We start from the raw sequence: 17,353 nt of genomic DNA on the forward strand, positions 1-17,353 counted from the left end.
TCTCGAGCGTCTACCATGAACGACCGTAACATTTTCGGATTGTTAATAATTTGTATGTCTATGGTCAGGTTAAGGCATATGGCGGAGTCCCTGGGGCTCCATACTATGCCGGCACACCATGTCCAGCTGTATGACGCCATATTACAGAGCAAAGCTTTAATGGAACACGCCCCATGGAGCGGTAATAAGATAGTGTGCCAATGCCGAAATCTGACAAGTAAACATTTATAAACAAGCAGCACGATGGCTCAGTGGTTGGCATGGATGCCTTGCAGCGCTGGAGTCCTTGGTTTAAATCGGACAGTAAGGGCAGTATCTGTATAGAGTTTGTACGTTTTGTATAGCTCTGCGGAATATGTTGGAACAATATAAGCAACATAAAGGAAGTCACAAACATTCCATATAACAGAATATTATATTTTCATAAATAGTTATTTTATAAGAATCTTAAAGTACAGCATTAATATCGTCATTCTTTAATTATAGCTTCCTTACACAATTTAGGTAGATGCGTTTTGCTTTTACAATAGTATGAAATCTTTTGATAAATATATTTAGAATATTGTAACCTACTTTCTAAATGGGATTACGCTACGTGGGAACCCGGCCTTAAATAAACGCTGCAGAGTTTCCGCAACGGAATTCTGTGCAGAAATTCCACAGCATTTGCGGTAGCAGCAAAGTGGATGAGATCTCATGCCCGCGCTGCGGAAACAAACCGCAGCAAAAAAGTTAATAAATTTACATTTATTGACACCACAATATAGTGCGATTTTTCAGACGGAATGTACTGCGGGTTCCTGGTCGGACACGCCGCATGATTTTTACGCAGCATATCCGACCCGTTACACGTCATCTTTCCTTTAAACAGGTAATTTTGGTCTTTTTTTCTGTGACCTTCAATAAAAGTCAAAACGCACACACATCAGGTTCCCATTTTGAACTTCTTTGGTAATTGCACAGCGCACGACTGGCTACATTTTAAAACAAGTAAAAAAGCATACACCTCACCTCTCCTCCGGGTCCTATCAGCGTGCTGCGGCTCATAGAAGGTCCTGACGGCGAGCAGCGCTACGCCACATACAACGTCCTGAATCTGCCCGGCGTCAGGACCTTGTACGAGCCACGTCATGCTGAGGGGACCTGGAGGGAAGAAGAGGAGCAGTGAAGGGAGCATGAGTTTTTACATTTTTTATTTATTCGTCCAAAAAGGAATGGGGGCGGGGGGTTGTCCGACTGGAGCGGCAAGGTACGGGCTTGCTAGGACCTACAGGGTAAAGTCGATGCCAGCTAGGAGCTGGCGTAGTTTTCCACTATTATTTACGCCAGTTTGTCAATCCCACTGTGACCCTGTCCCCTTTTGCAAAGCTTCACCCCCTTTTCGCAAATGTGGCGATAGTGCTGTAAAAAGGCTAAAGACTTTTGGGCAAATTTGCGACTTTTCTCTGCCAGAAAACTGGCGCAGAACGGTTGATAAATTCCCTGAATGTCATCAGTAGATGCACTTGTACTATATATTCTTAACTTGTGCCAGTCTGATTTACAGTACGTGCCAATTTGGTCCTGGCAGCTCGTCTGTAGGGTGTTTGGCTTCAGGACTATGCTCACAGTTCCCTACGCTCAAGTTGGAACATAGCATGAATGACAAGTGTAAAAAGTTGTCAACTTTGCTGGGATCTTCCCAGGATCTTGAGCCACTACTCGGTGCTTGATTATTTTCCCTGCAGCATCAATGACACAGTCAGCACCTATTGAAGTCACACAATTGGATTTAAAGGATGATGGCATGGATATATTTTGAAGGAAATAGTGAATTATGAATGTAGGTTTTCCATGATTTAGGACAATTAAATTACAAAATACAACTTTAGAAAAGAAATAGTTCATAAATGGAAGAAAAGCAACAAACAACGCTTGGTTGGAGAAGCCGTCTTTCCAAAGCCCACACGATCAGTTGAGGGATTCTTTTGGAAACGAGGGTCTTCATTTCTGACAGTTCATGCTCTACTCAGAACAGCAAGCAAGTAGAAGACAACTCATCTCTGGAACGTTCCGGAGCGTCCTGCAGAAACATGAAGATGCAAAGCCATCGGTTAGGAATAAATCTACAGGACTTCATATTAGTAATCCAAATGAAAGATTTCTCAGCCCTAAACTGGATCTAAACTCTATTGTGACACCCGTTAAGCCAGTTTTTCAGCTCCATGGTGCATCACCAAAGCCGGCGCTATAAAAAGTAGACACGAAAATCCGTATGTAAACCTTTAAAGAGAATTTTTTTTTTTTAAATAAATCAATGTGTTATGTGTTTTTGAACAACTTTTAACCCCTATCCGCACCAGGACGTAACTGTACGTCGTTGCGGGAAGTTACTTCCCGCACGAGGACGTACAGTTACTGAGTTAATCCCGGTGCACACTGTCGGCGACAGTGTGCACCGGGAACCAGGAGGTCAGCTGTCGCCGACAGCTGACACTCCCCTCTTGCCGGCCAGCGGTCCTTTGCCGCTGATTTCGGCGCATTAACCCCTTAAATTCGGCGATCGGGTGCAATCGCCGAATTTTAGGGGTTTCTAACATATCGGCAGACCCCCGTCCGAAATCGCGGGGTCTGCCGATAGTTAGTATGGCAAACGGAAGCCAAACAATGGCTTCCGGGTCTGCCATGGACAGAAGCCCATCAGGACCAACCTTCGGCTGGTCCTGATAGGCTTCCTGTCAGAGTGACAGGAAGTCACTGTGTCGTTCCCGATGCACACTGTCGGCGACAGTGTGCATCGGGAACTTGGAGATCAGCTGTCCCCGACAGCGGACACTCTCCAGTGTTGCCGATCAGCGGCTCATCGCCGCTGATTTCGGCAATTAACCCGTTACATGCGGGGCTCGATTGCAATCTCCGCATGTAGCGGGTTTGTAGCGCATCAGCAGCCCCCATGCAATCGTGGGGGCTTCTGATGCTTGTGATGGCACCCGGGGGCCAGACAACGGCCCCCAGGTCTGCCATGTATGTCAGCCTATGAGGATCAGCCTCTGCTGATCCTCGTAGACCAACTGTCAAAGTGACTGTGACGTCACACTGACAGTTGGAATACATTACACTACCTAGGTAGTGTAATGTATTCTAGCAGCGATCAGAGCTGCAGGTCAAAAAAAGAAAGTGTAAAAAGTAAAAAAAAAAGTTAATAAACAAAAATATAAAGTGTAAAAAGTAAAAAAAAGTTAATAAAAATGTTTTATAAAAGTGTAAAAATAAAAGGTTTTGTTTTCCTATAATAAATCATTTATTATAGGGAAAAAATGAAAACGTTAAAAAAAAGTACACATATTTGGTATCGCCGCGTTCGTAACGACCCAATCTATGAAACTATAATGTTAATTTTTCCGCACGGTGAACGCCACAAACAAAATAAACTGAAAACTGTCAGCATCGCTATTTTTTGGTCACCACCCCTCCCAAGATATAGAATAAAAAGTGATCAAAAAGTTGCATTTACCCCAAAATGGTACCAATAAAAACTACAACCCGTCCCGCAAAAAACAAGACCTCCCACAGCTTTTTTGACGAAAAAATAAAAAAGTTACGGCTCAGAATAGCGTGTCCCAGAAAATAAATTATTTTATAGAAACTTCATTTTATTGTGCAAACGCTGCAAAACTTAAAAAAATCTATACACATATGGTATCGGCGTAATCGTACCGACCGGCAGAATAAATTAAAACGTAATTTATTGAGCACGGTGAACGCTGTAATAAATAAAGAATTTAAAGCGCCAAAATCGCTGTTTTTTGGTCACCCTAGCTCTAAAAAACATCCTGAGGGGCCAAAATGCTCACTATACCCCTAGAAAAATTCCTTGAGGGGTGTAGATTCCAAAATAGGGTGACTTTTGGGGGGTTTCCACTGTTTTGGTCCCTCCGGGGCGTTGCAAACCCGACATGGCACTGAAAACCAATCCAGCAAAATCTGCTTCCAAAATCCAAAAGGCGCTCCCTCCCTTCTGAGCCCTGCTGTGGGTCCAAACATCAGTTTACGACCACATATGGGGTATTGCCGTAATCGGGAGAAATTGCTTTAAATGTTGGGCGGCTTTTTCTCCTTTATTCCTTGTAAAAATGAAAAAATTCTATGTTTCCACAGAAAAATAGGTGATTTTCATCTTCACAGACTAATTCCACTAAATTCTGCAAAAAAACTGTGGGGTCAAAATGCTAACTATACCCCTAGAAAAATGCCTTGAGGGGTGTAGTTTCCAAAATGGGGTCACTTTGGGGGGGGGGGGTTTCGGCTGTTTAGGTACCACAAGACCTCCTCAAACCTGACATGGTGCCTAAAATATATTCCTAAGAAAAGGAGGCCCCAAAATCCACTAGGTGCTCCTCTGCTTCTGAGGCCGGTGCTTCAGTCCATTAGGACACTAGGGCCACATGTTGGATATTTCTAAAATCTGCAGAATCTGGGCAATAAATATTGAGTTGCGTTTCCCTGGTAAAACCTTCTGTGTTACAGATTTTTTTTTATTACAAATGAATTTCGGCAAAAAAAATGAAATTTGCAAATTTCACCTCTACTTTGCCTTAATTCCTGTGAAACGCCTAAAGGGTTAAAATATTTTCTGAATGTGGTTTTGAATACCTTGAGGGGTACAGTTTTCAAAATGGGGTGATTTATGGGGACTTTCTAATATATAAGGCCCTCAAAGCCACTTCAGAACTGAACTGGTCCCTGAAAAAATAGCCTTTTGAAATTTTATTGAAAATATGAGAAATTGCTGCTAAATTTCTAAGCCTCGTAACGTCCTAGAAAAATAAAAGTACGTGAAAAAAAATGATGCAAACATAAAGTAGACATATAGGAAATGGTAACTAGTAACTATTTTGTGTGGTATTACTATGTGTTTCACAAGCAAATACATTTAAATTTAGAAAAATGCTAATTTTTGCACATTTTTGCTAAAATTTGAAGTTTTTCACAAATAAATATTGAATTTATCGACCAAATTTTTTCACTAACATAGAGTACAATATGTCACGAGAAAACAATCTCAGAATCGCTTGGATAGGTAAAAGCATTCCGGAGTTATTACCACATAAAGTGACACATGTCAGATTTGAAAAAATAGGCTGTGTCCTGAAGGCCAAAACAGGCTGTGTCCTTAAGGGGTTAAACTGACTGTATTTTAAAAAGTAAAATATTTTTTTTAATAAGCTTCTAAGTCTGAGTAGCGTCCGCCAGTCCGGCTAAACTGACAGCTCAGCTGAAAGCTGGTCCTGCGTGTCTCTAACACACAGGAGGTGCATGAACCAGCTTTTAGAGGAGCCGTCAGCTCAGCTGAACCGACAGCAGCGGCTTTGACTAAAACGATACGGCTTCTATGTATACAGGATACATGGAAGCTTTATTGTAAAAAGCGATTTAAAAGTTGTTTAAAGTCACATAAAACATTTTAAAAAAATTATCTTTAAAAGGTTTACAAAGCCTTTAACCCTTCCAAATTTGTAGACATTTTTGCTTCTTCTTTCTAAAGCGTAATTGCCTTTTTTGGACTGTTGAGTTCTAAAGGTGACATAACCAAATGAAAAATGCACCCAAATTTGGTGACAAATGGCGCTAAAATAATGAAGTGCATGGCGCGAGCAAATTTATTAAGAGCTTTTAACACTTCTTTTGCCTACAGTGAGAAGTCCTAAATTGGTAAGGAAGTGAAATGTGTCCATAGCGAACTGTAACAAATATACTATGCCATGTGCACTTTTTGATGAGTTTGGTACAATTTGTGGCATTTATTTCTGGACTACATATAATGCCACGATTGATACCCATTCCCCAGTATATTTTGACTTTTTTTGAGCCTCAAAGAAAATTTGGCACAAATAGGGAAAGAAATAAAAGAACCCTAAGGGCCAGTTCACACGTTGCGGAAATACTGCAGGATTTTTCGCAACGGAATTTGTTGCGTAAAATCAGCAGCAAATACAGTAGCAGCAAAGTGGATGAAGTAAAACAAATCTCATCCACACGCTGCGTAAATACTAAGCAGAAAAAGCGCTTAGAAATTGACCTGTGGTGCAGAATTTTATTCCGCAGCATGTCAACGGTCTTTACGAAAAACGCTGCTTATATGTTGCGGGAATTCCCCATTCAATTCAATTGGGATGTAATTCCCGTATCAAATAGCAGTTGTTCCATTTTTTGCGATGGGTTCGCAGCGATCGCGCCACAAAAAAACGGGACTCAGACTCCTAGGTAAGTTTAATATTTTTTGTTTTCTGTGTTTCATCCTCCTGGGATGACGCTTCATCCCATGTGACCACCGCTGCAGCCTGTGATTGGCTGTCAGACGTCATCCCAGGAGGCCGGCCTGCTAGCATGCATTCTAAGCGCTGCAGTTTTTGCAGCGGACATTCCAGGCGAAAAACTACACCACAGTTTGGTGCGCTTTTTCGCCCGGAATTCCCTGCGGCGCACAGGGCGGATATACTTCATGCTATTACGCAGTGTATCCACCCCGTGTGAACTTGGGCGTTGCGCATTAGGGACGTGAAAAATAGGACATGTTCTTTTTTCTCACAGACCCTTCACACGGTCCGTTGAAACAATGGCCGTCACACGGACCTATACAATTCAATGTGGCCGTTCACACGGCCGGTGTTTCAACGGACAGTGTGAAGGGTCTGTGAGAAAAAAGGACATGTCCTATTTTTCACGTTCCTAATGCGCAACGCCCAAAAAAAAAAACACAGCGTAAAAGTTAATAAATTGACCTGCAGTGCAGAGTTTAATTCCGCAGCATTTAAATTTATGCTGCGTTTTCGTTGATTTTCTGTTGCGGGTTTTGCATCCCCATTTAATTCGATGGGCAAACCCACAACAGAAAATCAACGAAAACACAGCATAAATTGACATGCTGCGGAATTAAATTCCAAACTGCAGGTCAATTTATTAACTTTTACGCAGGTTTTTTTTTTCCCCGCAGCGTGGGCATGAGATTTTGCTGCTACTGTAAATGATGCGGAATTTCCACACACGATTCGATTGCAGAAATTCCACAGCGTTTACGCCTTATTCACACGAAAGTTTTAAATGTACGCGTGACGGCCGTCCCACGGACCTATATAATTCAATGTGGCCATTCACACAGCCGTTGTTTCCACAGCCAATGTGTGTGTGTGTGTGTGTGTTTCTGTGTGCAGCAGAGCCGAGAGTGTGTGTGTGTGTGTGTGTGTGTGTGTGTGTGTGTGTGTGCAGCAGAGCAGAGAGTGTGTGTGTGTGTGTGTGTGTGCAGCAGAGCCGAGTGTGTGTGTGTGTGTGTGTGTGTGCAGCAGAGCCGAGTGTGTGTGTGTGTGTGCGCAGCAGAGCCGAGTGTGTGTGTGTGTGTGCAGCAGAGCCGAGTGTGTGTGTGTGTGTGTGTGTGTGTGTGTGTGTGTGTGCAGCAGAGCCGAGTGTGTGTGCCAGTGTGTAGCAGTGCTGAGTGTGTGTGGCAGTGTGTAGCAGAGCAGAGTGTGTGTGGTGAAAGGAATGGACTCAACATTTCTTTATTTACACAATGCGTTTTTTAAAAACGCGTGTAAAAAAGCACATGACTCCAGAAAAACAGCTCCAAAAACGTCCGTAAAAAACGCGAGTTTGATTAAAAGATGGCTGAAAATCAGGAGATGTTTTCCCGTTGTTTAGTAAGCGTGTGAACATACCCTCCCAAAATGGCAGCCGGACACGGCTTAGCAATTTGAAGACCCCTTTTCCTGGCTTGTGGGAGGGGGGGGTGAGATTCCCTCCCACATTTACGGCAGCTGTGAGTCAGGTTGCTTTGCCTTATTCACCTTGTTGTAATTCTGGGAAGTGCTCCCTCTGGTGGCCAACATAGGAAAACATGTCAAATTATTATTTAACCCCTTAAGGACGCAGCCTAGTTTGGGCCTTAAGGCTCAGAGCCCATTTTTCAAATCTGACATATTTCACTTTATGTGGTAATAACGTCGGAATGCTTAAACCTATCCAAGCGATTCTGAGATTGTTTTCTCGTGACACATTGGGCTTCATGTTTGTGGTAAAATTTGGTCGATATATTCAGTCTTTATTTGTGAAAAATTGCAAAATTTAGAGAAAATTTACAAAAAATAGCATTTTTCAGAATTTAAATGCATCTGCTTGAAAAACAGACGGTTATACCACCCAAAATAGTTACTAGTTCACATTTCCCATATGTCTACTTTAGATTGGCATCGTTTTTTGAACATTATTTTATTTTTCTTGGACGTTACAAGACTTAGAACATAAACAGCAATTTCTCAAATTCTTAAGAAAATTTCAAAAGCCTTTTTTTGAAGGTGCCAGTTCAGTTCTGAAGTGGATTTGAGGGGCCTATGTATTAGAAACCCCCATAAAACACCCCATTTTAAAAACTAGACCCCTCAAAGTATTCAAAACAGCATATAGAAAGTTTTTTAACCCTTCAGGCATTTCACAGGAATTAAAGCAAAGTGGAAATGAAATTTGCAAATTTCATTTTTTCTGCTGAATTTCAATTTTATTCAATTTTTTTTTAGTAATAGAGAAGGTTTTACCAGAGAAATACTACTAAATATGTATTGTCCAGATTCTGCAGTTTTTAGAAATGTCCCACATGTGGCTCTACTGCGCTCGTGGACTAAAACACAAGCCCTAGAAGCAAAGAAGCACCTAGTGCATTTTGAGGCCTCTTTTTTATTAGAATATATTTTAGGCAGCATGCCAGGTTTGAAGAGGTGTTGAGGTATCAAAACAATGGAAACCCACCAGAAGTGACCCCATTTTGGAAACTACACCCCTCAAGGAATTCATTTATGGTTTTTGTTATCATTTTGACCACACAGTTTTTTCACAGCACCTATTTGAATTGGGCTGTGAAATGAAAAAAATGATATTTTTTCCAATAAGATGTCATTTTTGATAAAAATTTCTTATTTTCACAGGGAACAACATACCCCATTTTGTTGCCCAATTTGTCCTTAGTGCGGCAATACCCCATTTGTGGTGATAAACTGCCGTTTGGGCCCATGGGAGGGCTCAGACGGAAAGGAGCGCTATGTGTTTGTTGGAGTCCAGATTTTGCTGGATTGGTTTTCGGGTGCCATGTCGCATTTGCAGAGCCTCAGAGGTATCAAAGCAATGGAAACCCACCAGAAGTGACCCCATTTTGGAAACTACACCCCTCAAGGAATTCATTTATGGTTTTTGTTATCATTTTGACCACACAGTTTTTTCACAGCACCTATTTGAATTGGGCTGTGAAATGAAAAAAATGATATTTTTTCCAATAAGATGTCATTTTTGATAAAAATTTCTTATTTTCACAGGGAACAACATACCCCATTTTGTTGCCCAATTTGTCCTTAGTGCGGCAATACCCCATTTGTGGTGATAAACTGCCGTTTGGGCCCATGGGAGGGCTCAGAAGAAAAGGACCACCATTTGGCCTACTGGAGCTTTTCTGGTGCTAAGTCATGTATGCAGAAGCCCCTGAGGTACCAGTACAGTTGAAACCCCCGAGAAGTGACCCCATTTTAAAAACTACACCCCTTAAGACATTCATCTAGAGGTGTAGTGAGCATTTTGACCCCACAGGTACTGTGTAAAAGATAATGCGCAGCAGATGGTGCAGTGTGAGATTTGCAATTTTATATATATATATGCCATTTCAGTGTCCAATATAGTGTGCCCAGCATGCGCCACCGGAGATATACACCCCTTAAATTGTAATGTGGGTTCTCCTGGGTACGGCAATACCCTACATGTGGCTGTTATCAGCTGCCTGGGCATACGGCAGGGCTCAGAAGGGAAAGATGAGGGGGGTAAGCTGTGCGGAGTGCATCAGGGTAAATTAAAAATCAAGGGATGTATGATACATTTTAAAACAATCTTTCATACAGAGCCCTGGTTTTTCGGGACACATGTCACATTGGTATATTGTGTTCTTCCTTATCCCCCTCTTATAGCAGACTCTGCACCTCTTTTGACTCTTTCCCTTTCCACCGGTTTGGGGAACTTCTCCTGGAAAGTGTTGCCCTGGTACGATGCGTGTGGCCTCGCTTCCAGAAGTACTGGGTGCCCCCCCTTCCTGGTCCCTAAAGATTAGATCTTGAAATTCCAGGAAAGTTCCCCTCTGGCCTGCACATCGACGTAGCACGTACGCATTGTACAAAGCCATCTGTATGATGTGCCCGGCCAGCTTCTTATACCACACCGCATGGCGCTGTAGGGCTTCAGGACTTGATTTGACAAATCCATCCCTCCCATGTACCTATTGTAGTCCAGGATGCAGTCTGGTTTGGGGGTGGCCTTTCCTTCATATATCCTAAATCTGTAGGTATACCCTGATGCACTCTCGCAGCTTATACATCTTCATGCCATACCTTGCCCTCTTACCCGGCAGGTACTGGCGGAATTGAACCCTCCCTTTAAAATGTACCAGGGACTCATCAATAGAAAAACACTTCTCGGGGGTGTATGCTTGGGAAAACCGGGCACTGAAACGGTCTAATAGGGGTCTCCGTTTATACAAACGGTCAAAACTGGGGTAATCTCGGGGTGGGCACGGCTCATTATCAGTATAATGTAAGAAGCGAAGTATTGCCTCATTTATTTATTTTTTTAGGTTCCAGTTCATTTCTGAAGTTGCTTTGAGGGGCCCATATATTAGAAACCCCTATCAAACACCCCATTTTAGAAACTAGACCCCTCAAAGTATTCACAACAGCATTTAGAAAGTTTATGAACCCTTTAGGTGTTTCACAGAAATTTAGAGCAAAGTAGAGGTGAAATTTACTCTTTTTATACCATTTTTTTTATAACACAAAATGATTTATCAGAGAAACGCAACTTAATACTTATTGGCCAGATTCTGCAGTTTTGAGAAATATCCCACATGTGGCCCTAGTGCGGTAATGGACTGACGCACCGGCCTCAGAAGCAAAGGAGCACCTAGTGGATTTTGAGGCCTCTTTTTTATTAGGCACCATGTCCGGTTTGAAGAGGTCTTGTGGTGCCAAAACAGTGGAAACCCCCCAAAAGTGACCCCAATTTGGAAACTAGAGACCTTGAGGAATCCATTGTAGTTTTCTTGGGGTGCATGCGGCTTTTTGATCAGTTTTTATTCCATTTTTAGGTGGCGTGGTGACTAAGAAACAGCAATTCTACTATTGTTTTTGTATACTTTTTTTTTTTACATCGTTCACCGTGCGCTATAAATAATATATTCACTTTATTCTGCGTGGCGATACGATCACGGCGATACCAGATGTTTATAGTTTTTTTTTATGTCTTATGGCGTTTGCACAATAAAATACGTTTTGTAAACAATCATTCACTTTTTGTGTTGCCTTATTCTAAGAGCCAGAACGTTTTTATTTTTCAATCAATAAAGCTGTGCGAGGACTTATTTTTTGCGTAACGAACTGTCGTTTCGATCAGTACCATTTTTCGGTACATGCGACTTTTTGATCTCTTTTTATTCCATTTTTTGGGAGGTGAAGTGACCAAACAATTGTGATTGTGGTACGGTTTATTAATATATTTTTTTACGGCGTTCACCGTGCGGGATAAATAACAAAATAATTTTGTAGTTCAGGCCGTTACGGACGCGGCGATACCAATTATGTATAGTTTATTTGTTTGTTTATATATTTAAATTAATTATAAATGACTGATAAGGGAAAAAGTGGGACTTTTACTACTTTTAAAACTTTTATTTTCTTATTTTTACACATCTTTTTTTAACTTTTTTTTTACTTTATTACTTTGTCCCACTAGGGGACTTGAGGGCAGGAGGCCCTGATCGCTATTCTAATACACTGCACTACATGCGTAGTGCAGTGTATTAGAACTGTCAGCTACTCACTGACAGCAAGCATAGTGGGTCCTGACGTTGTCAGGACCCACTAGGCTTCCGTCTATGGCATAGCCGGACGCCATTGTTTGGTGTCCGGTTGCCATAGTCACCATCGCCGGCCGCTATCGTGTAGCAGGCCGGCGATGGCGGATTAACCCCTAAGAAGCCGCGATCGCTATTGAACGCGGCTTCTGAGGGGTTAATCGGCGGGGGAGCTCCGCGATCGGTCCCGGCACATTGAGCAGTGATAGTCTGCTGTCGGAAACAGCAGCTATCACAGCTCATGAACGCGCGCCGCGCGAACGGCGCCGTGTTTACTCCATGACCTACTATTAGGTCACTGAGCGCGAACGCTACAGTTAGCATGACCTAATAGTAGGTCATGGAGCGTTAAAGGGTTAAATTTGTAATACTTTCCATGTGGAAGAAAAAAAAAAAAATATAGCAAAAATCTTAAAAAATATAATAGAAATAAGTAACGGTTTAATTGGCGACACATTCCCTTTAATGACCAAGTTATTTTTTACGTTTTTCCATTGTCTTATTCAAGGAGCTATAACTTTTTTTATTTTTGTGTCGACATAGCTGTATAAGGACAATTTTGGGGTACATATAATTTATTGATTAACTTTTTTGGGGGGCTTTTTCAACACACTTTTTAGCGTCTTAAATTTACGCCGTTTACCGTGTGGTATAAATAACCCAATAACTTTATTCAGTGGGTCATTACGATTGTGGCGATACCAAATTGATCGTTTTCTTATGTTTTACTACTTTTACACAGTAAAACACTTTTTATAAAAAATTATTTGTTTTTGTGTCTCCATATTTGAAGAGCCATAACTTTTTTATTTTTCAGTCGATGCAGTTGTATGAGGGCATTTTTTTTGAACGACGACTTGTCGTTTTTATTGGTACCATTTTGGAGCACATGCGACTTTTTGATCACTTTTTAGCACATTTTTTTAAGGCAGGATTCACAAGGATTCACACAAAACAGGAATTTTTCCATTGTTTTTTTTATTTATTTTTACGACGTTCGCCGAGCAGGTTAAATAATATAATAACTTTATCGTTGGGGTCGTTATGGACGCGGTGTTACCAAGTAGCTGGAACTTTTTTTTTTTTTAAATAATAATAAAGCAGTTTGTAAGAAGAAAAAAGGGTGTTTTTATTTTTTTTTCTCGCTTATTTATTACTAATCCTCTGGCTGCCATACAAGACACCGGTACCCTGTGATCACACGCCGGGTGCCGGTGGGGTGAGAGAGGGAGCTCCCTCCCCATCTCCAAAACCACTCATATGCTGCGCTCGCTATTGAGCGCCGCATCGGAGGGGTTAAACAGGCGAGATCGATACGGATATCGTTCTCGCCCGCTCAAGCAGGGATGCCCCAGCCCTCAGATACTTCCGGTAGCGGAAAGCAGGGAGATCTGCCCCCCTCGACGCTGTTCATTTATTCTGATGCAGTGCCGTAAAAAAGCGTATGCATCGGAATAAAGCCCAAAGTTGTATTGGCCGTCACTAACGTGTTAAACGGGCCCGAGACACAAGAGGTTTGTTACCTGATGACGATCTCATGCGTGAATACAATCGGACAGGATGGATTTACAACCTGTGGGATCTTCATATCAGTTACCGTCACCTACGTGAATAGAGATGGCAGCAGCTTTGTGTGACTCATCAAGGTGATACCATTATTTGCCTCACTAGGTCTCGACAAAGCTCATTCTCTACTCCCCGGTATCTGCATATTCTACAGAAACCACGTGAGGGCAGTGCTGCCACATCCACCAATATGCTTAACCTCTTAATGACGCAGCCAATTGTCGGTTTTTCATTTTTGTCTTCTAAAAGCCCAAACTTATTTTTTCGTCGACCACTATATGAGGGCTTATTTGTGCGGGACGAGTTGTAATTTTTCATGGCACCATTTAAAGTATCATATAATAGACTGGGAAACTGAAGAAAAAATTGTGGTGTGAAACGGGCAAAATACAGCGATTCCGCCATTGTTTTTACTGCGTTCATCGTGCGGTAAAAACGAAGTTAAATTGATTGTACGGATTGATACGTTTTTGTTTACATATATATTTTTTATCGTTTAGCCACATTCTGACAGCCATAACGGTTTTATTTTTCCGTCGATTGAGCGGTGCGAGGGCTTGTTTATTGCAGAATGAGCTGTAGTTTTTTTTGGTACATGTGACTTTTTGATTACTTATTCAATGAATATACATGACCTCCAGCCAGGACGGGATGTGTATTCAGGATCCTGACACGTCTGTGATTTACAGCATAGCAGGTGTAGTCTCGCGAGATTACGCTGTAAGCTGTCATTTACAGCGAGATCTCGCTGTGCTGTAAATCACAGAGACGTGCAGAGAAGTGGTCAGGATTCTGAATACACATCACGTCCTGGCTGGAGGTAATGTATATTCATTGTCAGGACACTGCAGTAATGTTATAGTGTGTTTATGTGGCTGCACATAGAGATATAGCTATATCGCTATGTGCTGTGTAAATGAATGGAGAGAAGTGTATGACGCTTATTGGTCACTGATTGGTCAGCGTCATGCACTCCTGTGCAACGTCCACTTGGCCAAAAAGTAAAACACGCCCAGTTGTCCATTGAGAAACTCCTTAGCATAAAGCTAAAATAGGTCATAACTCCGTCAAAAATGATCGTTTTTCTAAATAAAAACACTGCTGTAATCTATATTACAGCGCCGATCACATCATGTACAATATAGGCCACTTATAATGTGCTGACAGAGCCTCTTTAACGGCTGCCACGTACATTGCATGTCATTAAGGGGTTAAAGGGAACCTAACAGCAGTTTTCAGCTCTCAAAACTGCCGACAGTACTATGTGTATGTGTATATATATATATATATATATATATATATATATATATATATATATATATATATATATATATATATAGTGAGTAGGAGATATATATATAGGGCGAGTAGGATATATATATATATAGGGTGAGTAGGATATATATATATATATATATATAGGGTGAGTAGGATATATATATATATATATATGGTGAGTAGGATATATATATATATATATATATATATATATATATATATGGTGAGTAGGATATATATATATATATATATATATATATATGGTGAGTAGGATATATATATATATATATATATATATATATGGTGAGTAGGATATATATATATATATATGGTGAGTAGGATATATATATATATATATATATGGTGAGTAGGAGATATATATATATATATGTGGGGAGAGTAGTGGAACCATACCTGTCCTGCCCAGCGCTGCGATCACAAGTACCACTCTCTGCTTTCAGTGACGGCTGTAGCGGTCTCCTGATTGGATGTTAGATCCGTCACTCAGAGGAGAGGGCTGGCAGTGTACAGTGCAATGCTTGGGACATCAACAACACAGATATTGTACACTGCTCTCCCACCCTGTATATAGCGCTGTAAGCCGTTTCGACAGGTCAAATCTGCTAACAATTTCCCTTTAATACCACTAAAGATCAACATTGTCCTCCAGTCAAATGGTATTAACTTAACTGGTCATCTGGATCCTTCCGAATCAAACTACTTAGGCCCCATGCACACGAACGTGCTTTTGCGGCCACAATTCCCCCGAAAATCCACGGGAAAATTGTGGCCCCATTCATTTCTATGGGGCCATGGACACGACCATAGTTTTTACGGTCCATGCATGGCCCGGGAGCCCGCACCGCAGAAAGAACGGATTACGGACGTGTTCTGCGGTCCGGGCTCATTGAAAATAATGCACGCGGCCATGTGCAAGGCCCGCGATTTGCGGGCGGCTCGCGGCAAACAGTCTGCTGCCGGCCGCCCCGAAAATCACGGCTGTGCACATGGCTACGGTGGTGTGCATGAGGCCTTACACGAACACTTGTGTACGGAGCACAAAGGCATCAAAGAACAAAAAGTATGCACACAAACTTGGTGCCATCAAGTCAGCCATAGCCCAGCCGATTGCTGCAGGACTACCTGCCATGAGCTGGCATCACCAGGGTGACCCACATTTCCCTACAGCAACAATGAAGGGTCACACCTAGTCCAGATCTGCGGCCTAGTGACTATCCATTCTGACTAATAGCGGTATTATGAGGTACCTGCTGTAATTGGTGCCATCAGAATAAAGCTGCTGTTTATGGCAGCCTGTACGAATGGCGCAGAACACAGGCCATTACAGTGTCGGACAACAGCCCTCTGGTGATTGGAGAAGACACACGGGCTGACCAGACACTCACCGATTCACGGCAGCAGGAAGATGAACGCCAAAAGGACCAGGTCAAACAGGAAAAAGATCCATATATCAAACCAGTAAGAGTGACGAGACAGAGTCAGCAGGCAGCCCTGTGCTTCCCTCCTCCGCTCTGCCAGGTCTGCGGGCATCGTCCCCTGACCGCCTTCCTTATGCTGCCGAGTCTCCATGCTGTACTGTGCAGGTGCCTCACAGGGCGGTGGTCGAGCAGTAAGGACGTACACAGGGATCCGTCATGTGACAGGAAGCAGTGACTGACCGGGCGCGGCATCGCTTCAGGCGGGGGTGAGGACAGTACTGGTTGTCACTATGGAAACCAAGTGACTTGTTGCAGCGAGTGACATAAAGGTGGCGTAGTACAGGTGCCTTGCAGTCTGGAGAAGCCGCTGGCTGGAAAGGCAAAGACGTCACTATAGTCCTGCCTTTATTCTGGGTACAGTTTTCCTAAGAAAATTGGGTTCACACGCAGTTTTTTGCAGTCGCAAATTCTGCCTCAAAATTTTCCTCTCCCTGCACGCCAATTTTCGCTGCGTTTTTCGCCAGCGGCCATTGAGTGCCGCGTAATACGCTTTCTCTGCCTTCCATTGATGTCAATGGGAGGTCAGGCGTAAACGCCCGAAGATAGGGCATGTCCCTTGGCTATGTTCACACAGAGTTTTTTGACAAGTTTTTTTACGTAGAAACCGCGCCGCAAAACTCGTCAAAAACGGCCCGAAAATGCCACCCATTGATTTCAATGGGAGGAGGAGGAGGTGGCGTCTTTTTCCCGCGAGCGGTAAGACCGTCTCGCGGGAGAAAGGAGGGACATGCCCTATCTTCGAGCGTTTACGCTTCTGACCTCCCATTGACATTGGGAGGCAGAGAAAGCGTATTTCGCGGCGTTTTATGGCCGCGGGCGAAAATCGTCGTGCAGGGAGAGGAAAATGTAGTCCTAACTTTTTTTTTTATTCCGTCGACATAGCTGTATTAGGCCTTATTTACATGAGAGTTTTTCATGTCCGTGATACACGCGTGTGAAAATCACGCACGTCGCACGGACAATGGGGCCATTCAGACATTCAGTGTTTTTCACGCAGCGTGTGTCCGCTGCATGAAACTCACTGCATGTCCTATACTTGAGCGTTTTTTGCACATCACGCACCCATTGAAGTCAATGGGTGCATGAAAATCACGGACAGCACACG

At 42.5% G+C, this 17,353-nt stretch overlaps 1 long non-coding RNA gene across 1 annotated transcript; it reads right to left on the reverse strand.

Moving 5' to 3' along the window:
* Nucleotides 1–396: 396 nt before the first annotated feature.
* Nucleotides 397–16,674, reverse strand: LOC142757072 (uncharacterized). The gene is made up of 2 exons (XR_012883028.1): nucleotides 16,156–16,674; nucleotides 397–2,062 (listed from the first exon to the last, which is right to left on the reverse strand). It is a non-coding gene; the product is annotated as an uncharacterized LOC142757072 (long non-coding RNA).
* Nucleotides 16,675–17,353: the final 679 nt, after the last annotated feature.

This window comes from Rhinoderma darwinii, chromosome 1, assembly GCF_050947455.1.
Source record: "Rhinoderma darwinii isolate aRhiDar2 chromosome 1, aRhiDar2.hap1, whole genome shotgun sequence".
NCBI lineage: Eukaryota > Metazoa > Chordata > Amphibia > Anura > Rhinodermatidae > Rhinoderma > Rhinoderma darwinii.